Raw genomic sequence first — 11,366 nt, forward strand, 5'->3', positions numbered from 1 at the left:
GCTTGTTCAATCATGGTAAAAGCTTGCTTCCTATTTTCAGACTGGTGTATAGTAAATATTGACAGTAAATTGGAAAGTTTAAGGTATTGGACTTCTGGCTTGCAAATGTTTCTATGTTATTAGTTTCTATGTTATTTAAGTGTACAGTGGCAGATCTGTTACTTTGTGATTTTAAAGAATAGGTGCTGTCAGTCTGTCTGCTCAGTGAGTATTTTCTCTCTTTTGACCCCATTTAGGTTTGACCAGGTGCCCTGAATCGGTTCATTTTCTCGCAGCCAGGTGACTTGCTGTACTTCCCAAGAGGGACTATTCACTGTGCTGACACTCCTTCTGGGATCTCCTATTCTACACATGTGACCATCAGTACCTACCAAAGCAAGTAAGTGTTCTTTAGCCTTTTTTTAGTATGGCTTTTCTGGAATGGTTTTCTGCCAGGTAATGTGTGTGAATAGTACAGACCTGGAATCAGTGTTTCTGAAGTGTCCTGTTTCTTAAAATGAAAACCCCCTTATAATGAGCTCTGCTTAGCTCTTCCCTGTGTTCATTCTATTTAGCCCTTGTGGGGTTTGTTTTTCTGTACCATGGGGATAGGGCATGATGTAAGGATATGAATATATGTTGGTACCCCCCATTATGTATGTGCCCTGGTGTTAGTTACAGAAGCTAAGCTAGTGTTGAGGTAGCAGTAAGCGCAGGTTTGGCATCTGGGAGAAGGAGGGGTTTGTTTGAAGCCGCCTGTTTACCAGGTTTGTTGTGCCACAAGCTCGATTGCTTTTTAATTTTATATTGGATTATTTACCAGAGGCAGACTTTAATGGGGCAGGTGATGTTAGACCTGCAAACTCAACTGGTGTGTTTAAAAACCAAGCAGCCCTCTAAAGTAGCACCCATTTGATGTAGGGGGTGCCACGATACATGGGCCACGCTCCCCTTCCATTCTATGTATGGAGGGGGTGCCACGAAACAGGGTTGTAGGCTCTTGGTGGGTGGGCGCTATAGTTAGCGGGAGGGCCACGGTTCTAGGCTCTTGGGTGGGCGCTATAGTTAGTGGGTGGGTGCTATAGTTAGTAGGAGGGCCACAGTTGTAGGCCCTTGGCAGGTGGGCGCTATAGTTAGTGGGTGGACACTATAGTTAGTGAGAGGGCCACAGTTGTAGGCCCTTGGCGGGTGGGCGCTGTAGGTAGCAGGAGGGCCATGGTTCTAGCCTCCTGGCGGGAGGGCCCTATAGTTAGCTGGAGGGCCACAGTTCTAGGTTCTTGGTGGGTGGGTGCTATAGCTAGCGGGTGGGCGCTATAGTTAGCAGATGGGCACTATAGTCAGCGGGTGGGCCACGGTTCTAGGCTCTTGGGTGGGCGCTATAGTTAGCGTTAGGGCGCTATAGTTAGTGGGTGGGAGCTATAGTTAGCAGGAGGGGCACGGATCTAGGCTCTTGGCGGGTGGGCGCTATAGCTAGCGGTAGGGCACTATAGTTACTGGGTGGCCACTATAGTTAGCGGGAGGACCGCGGTTCTAGGCTCTTGGGGGGTGGGCACTATAGTTAGTGGGTGGGCCCTATAGTTAGAGGGAGGGCGCTATAGTTAGCGGGAGGGCCACAGTTGTAGGCCTTTGGCGGGTGGGTGCTATAGCTAGTGGGTGGGAGCTATAGCTAGCGGGTGGGGGCTATAGTTAGTGGGTGGGCGCTATAGCTCGCAGGTGGACGTTATCGTTCGCGGGTGGGCCTTATAGTTCGCGGGAGGGACACTATAGTTTAGCGGGTGGGCCTTATAGTTCGCGGGTGGGCGTTATAGTTCGCGGGTGGGCCTTATAGTTCGCGGGTGGGCGTTATAGTTCGCGGGAGGGACACTATAGTTTAGCGGGTGGGCCTTATAGTTCGCGGGTGGGCGTTATAGTTCGCGGGTGGGCCTTATAGATCGTGGGTGGGCGTTGTTGTTCTCGGGTAGGCCTTATAGTTCGCGGGTGGGCGTTATAGTTCGCGGGTGGGCGTTATAGTTCGCGGGTGGGCGTTATATTTTAGCAGGTGGGCCTTATAGTTCGCAGGAGGGACACTATAGTTTAGCGGGTGGGCGTTATATTTTAGCGGGTGGGCCTTATAGTTCGCGGGTGGGCGTTATATTTTAGCGGGTGGGCCTTATAGTTCGCGGGAGGGACACTATAGTTTAGCGGGTGGGTGTTATATTTTAGCGGGTGGGCCTTATAGTTCGCGGGTGGGCCTTATAGTTCGCGGGAGAGACACTATAGTTTAGTGGGTGGGCCTTATATTTTAGCAGGTGGGCATTATAGTTCACGGGTGGGCGTTATATTTTAGCGGGTGGGCCTTATAGTTCGCGGGAGGGACACTATATTTTAGCGGGTGGGTGTTATATATTAGCGGGTGGGCCTTATAGTTCGCGGGTGGGCGTTATAGTTCGTGGGATGGACACTATAGTTTAGCGGGTGGGCGTTATATTTTAGCGGGTGGGCCTTATAGTTCGCGGGTGGGCCTTATAGTTCGCGGGTGGGCGTTATAGTTCGCGGGAGGGACACTATAGTTTAGCGGGTGGGCGTTATATTTTAGCGGGTGGGCCTTATAGTTCACGGGTGGGCGTTATAGTTCGCGGGAGGGACACTATAGTTTAGCGGGTGGGTGTTATATTTTAGCGGGTGGGCATTATAGTTCGCGGGTGGGCGTTATAGTTCGCGGGAGGGACACTATAGTTTAGCGGGTGGGCGTTATATTTTAGCGGGTGGGCATTATAGTTCGCGGGTGGGCCTTATAGTTCGCGGGAGGGACACTATAGTTTAGCGGGTGGGCGTTATATTTTAGCGGGTGGGCCTTATAGTTCGCGGGTGGGCGTTATAGTTCGCAGGAGGGACACTATAGTTTAGCGGGTGGGCATTATATTTTAGCGGGTGGGCCTTATATTTCGCGGGAGGGACACTATAGTTTAGCGGGTGGGCGTTATATTTTAGCGGGTGGGCATTATATTTTAGCGGGTGGGCCTTATAGTTCGCGAGTGGGCGTTATAGTTCGCGGGAGGGACACTATAGTTTAGCGGGTGGGCGTTATATTTTAGCGGGTGGGCATTATAGTTCGCGGGTGGGCGTTATATTTTAGCGGGTGGGCCTTATAGTTCGCGGGAGGGACACTATAGTTTAGCGGGTGGGCGTTATATTTTAGCGGGTGGGCGTTATATTTTAGCGGGTGGGCCTTATAGTTCGCGGGTGGGCGTTATATTTTAGCGGGTGGGCCTTATAGTTCGCGGGTGGGCGTTATAGTTCGCGGGAGGGACACTATACTTTAGCGGGTGGGCGTTATATTTTAGCGGGTGGGCATTATCGTTCGCGGGTGGGCGTTATATTTTAGCGGGTGGGCCTTATAGTTCGCGGGAGGGACACTATAGTTTAGCGGGTGGGCATTATAGTTCGCGGGTGGGCGTTATAGTTCGTGGGAGGGACACTATAGTTTAGCGGGTGGGCGTTATATTTTAGCGGGTGGGCCTTATAGTTGGCGGGTGGGCATTATAGTTCGCGGGTGGGCGTTATATTTTAGCGGGTGGGCCTTATAGTTCGCGGGAGGGACACTATAGTTTAGCGGGTGGGCGTTATATTTTAGCGGGTGGGCGTTATATTTTAGCGGGTGGGCCTTATAGTTCGCGGGTGGGCGTTATATTTTAGCGGGTGGGCCTTATAGTTCGCGGGTGGGCGTTATAGTTCGCAGGAGGGACACTATAGTTTAGCGGGTGGGCGTTATATTTTAGCGGGTGGGCCTTATAGTTCGCGGGTGGGCATTATAGTTCGCGGGAGAGACACTATATTTTAGCGGGCGGGCCTTATAGTTCGCGGGTGGGCCTTATAGTTCGCGGGTGGGCGTTATAGTTTGCGGGAGGTACACTATAGTTTAGCGGGTGGGCGTTATATTTTAGCGGGTGGGCCTTATAGTTCGCGGGTGGGCGTTATAGTTCGCGGGAGGGACACTATACTTTAGCGGGTGGGCTTTATATTTTAGCGGGTGGGCCTTATAGTTCGCGGGTGGGCGTTATAGTTCGCGGGAGGGACACTATAGTTTAGCGGGTGGGCGTTATAGTTCGCGGGAGGGACACTATAGTTTAGCGGTGGGCGTTATATTTTAGCGGGTGGGCATTATAGTTCGCGGGAGGGACACTATAGTTTAGCGGGTGGGCGTTATATTTTAGCGGGTGGGCGTTATATTTTAGCGGGTGGGCCTTATAGTTCGCGGGAGGGACACTATAGTTTAGCGGGTGGGCGTTATATTTTAGCGGGTGGGCCTTATAGTTCGCGGGAGGGACACTATAGTTTAGCGGGTGGGCGTTATATTTTAGCGGGTGGGCCTTATAGTTCGCGGGTGGGCATTATAGTTCGCGGGAGGGACACTATAGTTTAGCGGGTGGGCGTTATATTTTCGCGGGTGGGCGTTATATTTTAGCGGGTGGGCCTTATAGTTCGCGGGAGGGACACTATAGTTTAGCGGGTGGGCGTTATATTTTAGCGGGTGGGCCTTATAGTTCGCGGGTGGGCGTTATATTTTAGCGGGTGGGCCTTATAGTTCGCGGGAGGGACACTATAGTTTAGCGGGTGGGCGTTATATTTTAGCGGGTGGGCGTTATAGTTCGCGGGTGGGCGTTATAGTTTTATAGTTCTATCATCTGTGTGTCTACCTATCAGCTATATATCTACCTATCTATATCTGTTATCTATCATCTATCTGTCTAGCTATCTACCATGTATCATCGCTCCGTCATCTATCTAGCTATCACCTGTCTACTTAAATCTCTGTCTCCATATCTATTGACCTATCCTTTATCTGTCTACTTATCTATCTGTCTACGTATCTATCATTTATCATCTACCTATCTATTCATCATCTATCTGTCTACTTATCTATCAGATCTATCTACCTATCATCTATCTACTTATCTATCATCTATCACCTATCAGTCTACTTATCTGGCTATCTGTCTCCTTATCTACCTATCTAGCTATCCGCTGTCTACCTACCTATTATTTATCTACCTATCATCTATCATTTCTCTATCATCTATCACCTATCATCTACCTATCATCTCTCATTTATCTGTCTACCTAACTTTTATCTATCTATCATGTATCATCAACCTATCTCTCATCTATCATCTACCTCCTATCTGTCTTCCTGTTATCTATATACCTATCATCTGTCTACCTATCTACCTATCTCTCATCTGTCTACCTATCATCTATCATCTACCTATCATCTATCAATCTATCGTCTGTCTGCCTATCTATCATCTATTATCTATGTATCATCTATCATTTATCTGTCTACCTATCCATCATCTACCTATCATTTATCATCTATCATTTGTCTACCTATCATCCATCTATTATCTATCATCTGTCTACTTATCTATCATCTATCTATCATCTATCTGTCTATCAGATCTGTGTACCTACCAGTCTATCATCTCTCTACCGTCTACCTATCACCTATCTATTAGTCTACTTATCTGTCTCCATATCTATCATCTACCTATCATCTGTCAATTTATCATCTATCTACCATCTGTCTATATCTATAATCTACCTATCATCTATCTACCATTTGTCTATATCATCTATCTATCATCTACCTATCATCTATCACCTGTCTATCATCTACCTATCATCTATCATTTATCTGTCTACCTATCGTCTATCATCTACCATCTATTTATCTACCATCTATCTATCTCTCTACATATCTATCTGTCTACCTATCTATCATCTACCTATCTATCATCTATCACCTATCTATCACCTATCTATTGGTCTACCTATCTCTCTCCATATCTATCTATCATCTATCAATCTGTAATCTACTATCATTTATCTGTCTACCTATCATCTAACATCTATCTATATCTATTATCTATCTACCTATCATCTATCTATCATCTATATGTCTATCAAATCTGCCTACCTGTCTACCTATCATCTATTGTCTATCATCTATCACCTATCTGTATACTTATCTGTCTCCATATCTATCATCCATCATCTACCTGTCATCTATCATCTATCAACTTTCTATGTCCCTATCATCTATCTATCATCTACCATCTATCTACCTATCATCTATCTATCTGTCATCTATCTACCTACCTATCTACCTGTTTCTCATCTGTCTACCTATCATCTATCATTTATCATCTATCATCTGTCTACTTATCTATCATCTATCTGCCTATCGGATCTGTGTACCTATCAGTCTAGCTATCATCTATCATCTATCTATCACCTATCGGTCTACTTATCTGTCTCCATATCTATCTATCTACTACCTATAATCTATCTACCTATCATCTGTCTATCTATCATCTATCTATCACCTGTCTATCTATCATCTACCTATCATCTATCATTTATCTATCTGTCTACCTATCATCTACCATCTATTTATCTATCATCTATCTGTCCTCTATCATCTATAGATTATCTATCATCTATCTACCTATCCATCATCTACCTATCAATCTAACTACCTATCATCTATCAATAATCTGTCATCTATCACCTATCATTTATCTATCTGTTTATCTATCATCTATCTGCCTACCTATTATCTACCTGTCTCCATATCTATCATCTATCTATTAGATCTGTCTACCTGTCTACCTGTCTCCATATCTATCATCTATCTACTCTCTATGTATCATCTATCTATCATCTATCAGCAATCAACTATCATCTGTCTACCATATCTATCTACCTATCATCTATCAATCATCTATCTATCCTCTATCATCTATCTAATCATCTATCATCTATCTATCATCTATTATCTATCATCTATCTATCGACTATTATCATCTATCTATCATCTTTCATCCAGATATCATCTATTATCTATCATCTCTCTATTTATCTATCATCTATTTATCCCTTCCGGGTGGGAAAGCTTCTATGTAAAGGAACACACACACACCAGTTTCTTTTTGTCTTCCCTTCGGGGCTGTGTTCTCGCTCTCCCCGTCCTTCCCTACCGCTCTCCTTTACCTTCCGCCTCTCTTCATCCTGTTTCTCGTCGCCGGGAGCCCTCCTGGCTCCTACTCCCGGCAAGATTCCCAACCCCGCTGTGAGCACACAGCCCCGTCCTGCCCCCGGTGGGTCTCACGTCTGGGTCAGCTCATCTCCCCCCTCTTCCCGATGGATTTCTGCTCCCCCGTCAGTGCGCAGGTTGGATTTTCTTCATACATGTACACACACGAGAATGAGCTGCCATGGCCCGGCCCCCCCGCCCCATTCCGAGAGACCAGGAGCTCGTTATGGCACGGTCTCTGCTGCCATCTGGTGACCGATTGCTGCAACTTCAGTCCTTCCGGGGGTCTTCCTATCTTGAGCAGGAGCAGTTTCGGCTCTGATTAGAGAAGCTCTTTGGCCAAGCTTCAACATTTGATGCAGTTGTTTCATACGGACAAAGTCTATTTTACATCATGGTAATGAGCTCCCAAATCAGAGGCTGTGCCTGATATACCCGAGGTCCTACCCACAGCCCTTCCCACAAAGCACCAGCTGGAATAACAGCTGTCAGATGAGGATCAGCTGCCTGGCTGCTTTCCTATCCGGCTCAGCCTCACACTCAGAAATGACATTCAGACACATGCAAACTCACTGTCACTCAGGCTCACCCGCATGCAGGCTCATTCTAATACAGAATGGCTCAGACTCTCTCTCAAATCTCCCATTCAGGCCACTCAGACTGACAGAGACCTATGCAGAATCCTATGCAGAATCCTACAAAAGACCCGTGGTTCTATGAAAAAGATGCTGTAAATAACGTGGTGACTTGTTCAGCCTTGTTTAGGCTCATAGGAACTATAATGTATGCAGGGTAGAATGGATCCGAGGCAAAGGAGAAAGGAGGATGGACTTTGCAGGCAGGGAAGGTATCAAATAGGTGGACACTGCAAATGGAGATCCTGAACCAGGTATGTCTGGGGGAGATCTCCCTTTATTCGAATAAGGCTTTAAATCTCACTCTGCTTCCCGAGCTGTTATCAAAACCAGGTTTTCCTGGCAAAGCTGAGTAAAAAAATGATTAAAAGTGAATAAAAGTTAATAGAAAGTTGAATAAAAGCAAATAAATGCAAACAGAAGTGATTAAAAGTTGGAAAAATAAAACCCAAAAGCTGAAAAAAGTGAGTATAGAGTGAGTGAAAAGAGATAAAAGTTAAAGTGACTACAAGTGTGCAGAAAGTGAATAAAACTCAAAAAAATACTGAATAAGGGATAAAAGTGAACAAAAGTGATAAAATCTCAGCTGAAACTCAAATTTACATAGCCATAAATACACTTGAAGTCATATTTAATTAAATGCACTGATGAGCCATGAGCCCGTTCCTGCCACCACTGCTCCAGGAAAGTGTTAGAGGAGGAGCTGGGAGCGGATATACCCAAGAGAATATGCTATCTGCAAATGCTCACCAATGCTGAAAAGCAGATCAAGTAACTTGCCTGCTAAGTTGTCCCTAGGCAATGAATTATAATGAATGAGAAATGAAATTCATCCTTCATGTGCCCCCTCTTTCTTCCATCTTCTTTCATAGCATCCCAGAAAGGCTGAGGTTTTGGCCGAGTACTTTCAGAAAGCCAAAATGCAGCTTCCTATTGATCCTTATGGAAATAAACAGAATATTTGCAAATAATAACAAAAGATTGGCAGCATTTCCAGGTCAGAAAGTCAAAAGAGTTTCTGGGTGAACTTCAGAAACACAATTCCATGTTTCTGCATCGGAGCACTTCCTCCTTTAAGCCGTTTTAAGCAGAAGCAGTGCTATTAAGGTTAACTGCTCCACAGGGTGGTCCCAATCTTGTGTGTTTAAACCACCATCTCCTCCTTCAGAAGGTACACCCATCCTACAGGACCAAATTCACAGTTATAGATAAGCACCAAGGCATTTAAATGGTCTGGACACAGTGAAAAATGCATAATGAATTAAAATGTGACTCCAAGCAATTACACAGGTATCAAGATCTTGAAACACAAAAAACTGCAAATTTGACCTCTTATTTTTGTTGGCTTTTTAGTTTTTTTTTAATTAAAAAAAAAATCAATCAATCCTCATGTCATGGACCTGAAAGAAGTTACTTACATTGGGTTTTTCCTGATTTACAACAGGTGTACAAACCAGTCTGCTCATTAAACAGAAGTTCAGCTTATTCTATTACATGCTGATTGTTAAAACCTATGTGAAAACATTCTATCTTTGAAACACAAGCTAGATTTACTGATTGGAACCAATATGCATGCTGTAAATCCATTCACTGCAAAGAAGTGTAGAACTCAGCTTTGAACATTCCCTCACTATTGATTATAGTATTCCTTGCTTTATTTTTTCCTTTTAATTCTTAGTATTTGCTTATTATTGCTGCAGGTATTGAAGTCACAGAGGTTGAAATTATGTGGTTATTGCAGACTTCTTCCTGCCTGCTAACCTAACACTGTGTGTGAACTCTTACAGATGCTAGTGACTTGAGACACCACTAAACTATGGCAATTCCCAAGAGCTGCAGACCTCCTGCTGTCTCCACTCAGCCTGGGATCTATGGCATTAATACCTTAAGAGACCCATGTATCACTCTGTCGTGGTTTAAGCCCAGCCACCAGCACAGCACTGCACCAGCTACTAAGAAGGAGAGAAATGACTGCTACAGCTGAACCCAGGACATGCTCCAACTCGTATTAGTAACCCACTGACAACTAGAGAAAAGCAAACCCCAACAAGATAACAAAACAATGGATACAAAGGACTGAATCTGTAAAGGAACATGGGCCACCCATTGACCTTGATTATTATGCCCACACTCACCTTGGTCTTCCTCTCACCCAGCTTATTTGACTTGAGGTCCTTGAGCTGTGTTGTAGGTGCACCCATACCTGGCTTTGTCCTTTGCTTTCCTGACTTGCTGAACAGTTTTCCTGGATGAACTTCAGCCCTACATTGTAGTCGTGTCAGCAGCCCCATTTCCTGCTGCTCCTGCCTGGCATCCCTGTGTGCACACTGGATTTGTTCCTTTACCATGTCCAGGCTTGGCAGTAAACCCTAAGAGCAATCCCCAGCTGTGTCCTGGTGGCTGGGGTGACTGCCCTGCCTGCATCACACTTGGCTCTGAGCTGATCCCCTCTCTCAGAGCACCCTCTTCTTGCTTAGATCGAGTGTCCTTCCTCAATGTAATCCTCAAAGACTGAGTGTCTTTCCAACTAGAAAAACCTTGAGCTTAGACCTAGGAGCTGAGCATTCAAAGACAGCACTTACAGAAAGCAGCACAGGTTAGAAGCTATCCCATATAGACCATAGGGAATGATTAATTAAAAATACACAAGGAAAACAATGGTAAGATTCCCTGTAGCTCAGAATTAGCTCCATTAGAGCTTATGCCATTTTGTCTTTTGCAACAAGTCATAGATGTCAGGAAAGCAGTCAAGAAACAGCAAATATCAAAAGATTCTTCCTTGCATACAATTTGGGAAGTATATAGGGAAGTATAGGGACCTCTGAGACAAGGTGACATCAAGTTGCTGTGTTTAATAGCCCCGAGTGGACATTCCCTCTGTGATCTTTTGAATCCATTCAAACAGACCTCTACTATATCCCACAGTAACAGGTGCCACTATGAAGTTATCTTGTGTGTGAAAAAGCTCATCCTTTAACCGTGAGCCTGCTTGCTTGCTTTCCACCTTCTGCAACCACGGATCAGGAAACAAACCTCAAGCAAAAACACAAGGAAACCCAAGACAAAGAAGATCAAGAGGAAAGTGGAGCCACAAGCACGAGTACCAATTCCCAAGCTGCAGACAAACAGCATTACACTTGTCCTCCTGCGCGTTTTACGACTGATATAAGCAGGCTGCGTGTTCCAGAAAACACACTGCATGCAGCTCAGGAGCGTGAATAAGCCAAAGCTCAGAGGAAGAGGGGGCCAAAGGGACTTGTTTTTGTCTTCCTAGCAGAATGCAAGAGACAGAGTTCAAATCTGGATGTGTTTTCTTGTGTGTGAGGTAAACACAGGAGCCAGTAAGGGTTCCTGGGTGAAGTCAGCATCAATGCGAGGCATGCCTTCCCACGGAGCACTCGTTTCTGTGAGAGCAGTAAAACAACAAACAGAGTTGAAAGAAATAACAAGAAATAAAATACTTGCTGTTCTAATCTAGTGTGAGTGTTTACTTAGTAAATATAGTGTTCAAGTGCCTGAGCTGTCCCGATTTAGCTGGGTTTTAAAAGAAATCTTCTGTGCATACCATGGAGGTGATCCTGCCCCTCTGCTCTGCTCTTGTGAGACCCCACTTGCAGCACTGGGTGCAGCGCTGTGTCCTCGGCATAAGAAGGACATGGAGCTCTTGGAGCAAGTCC

At 45.1% G+C, this 11,366-nt stretch overlaps 1 long non-coding RNA gene across 1 annotated transcript; it reads left to right on the plus strand.

The window, feature by feature from the left end:
- Positions 1 to 241: 241 nt before the first annotated feature.
- Positions 242 to 11,162, plus strand: LOC117435943 (uncharacterized). Its single transcript, XR_004549469.1, has 2 exons — positions 242 to 379; positions 9,477 to 11,162. It is a non-coding gene; the product is annotated as an uncharacterized lncRNA (long non-coding RNA).
- Positions 11,163 to 11,366: the final 204 nt, after the last annotated feature.

The sequence above is a fragment of the Melopsittacus undulatus genome, chromosome 3 (assembly GCF_012275295.1).
Source record: "Melopsittacus undulatus isolate bMelUnd1 chromosome 3, bMelUnd1.mat.Z, whole genome shotgun sequence".
NCBI classification, from domain to species: Eukaryota; Metazoa; Chordata; class Aves; order Psittaciformes; family Psittaculidae; genus Melopsittacus; species Melopsittacus undulatus.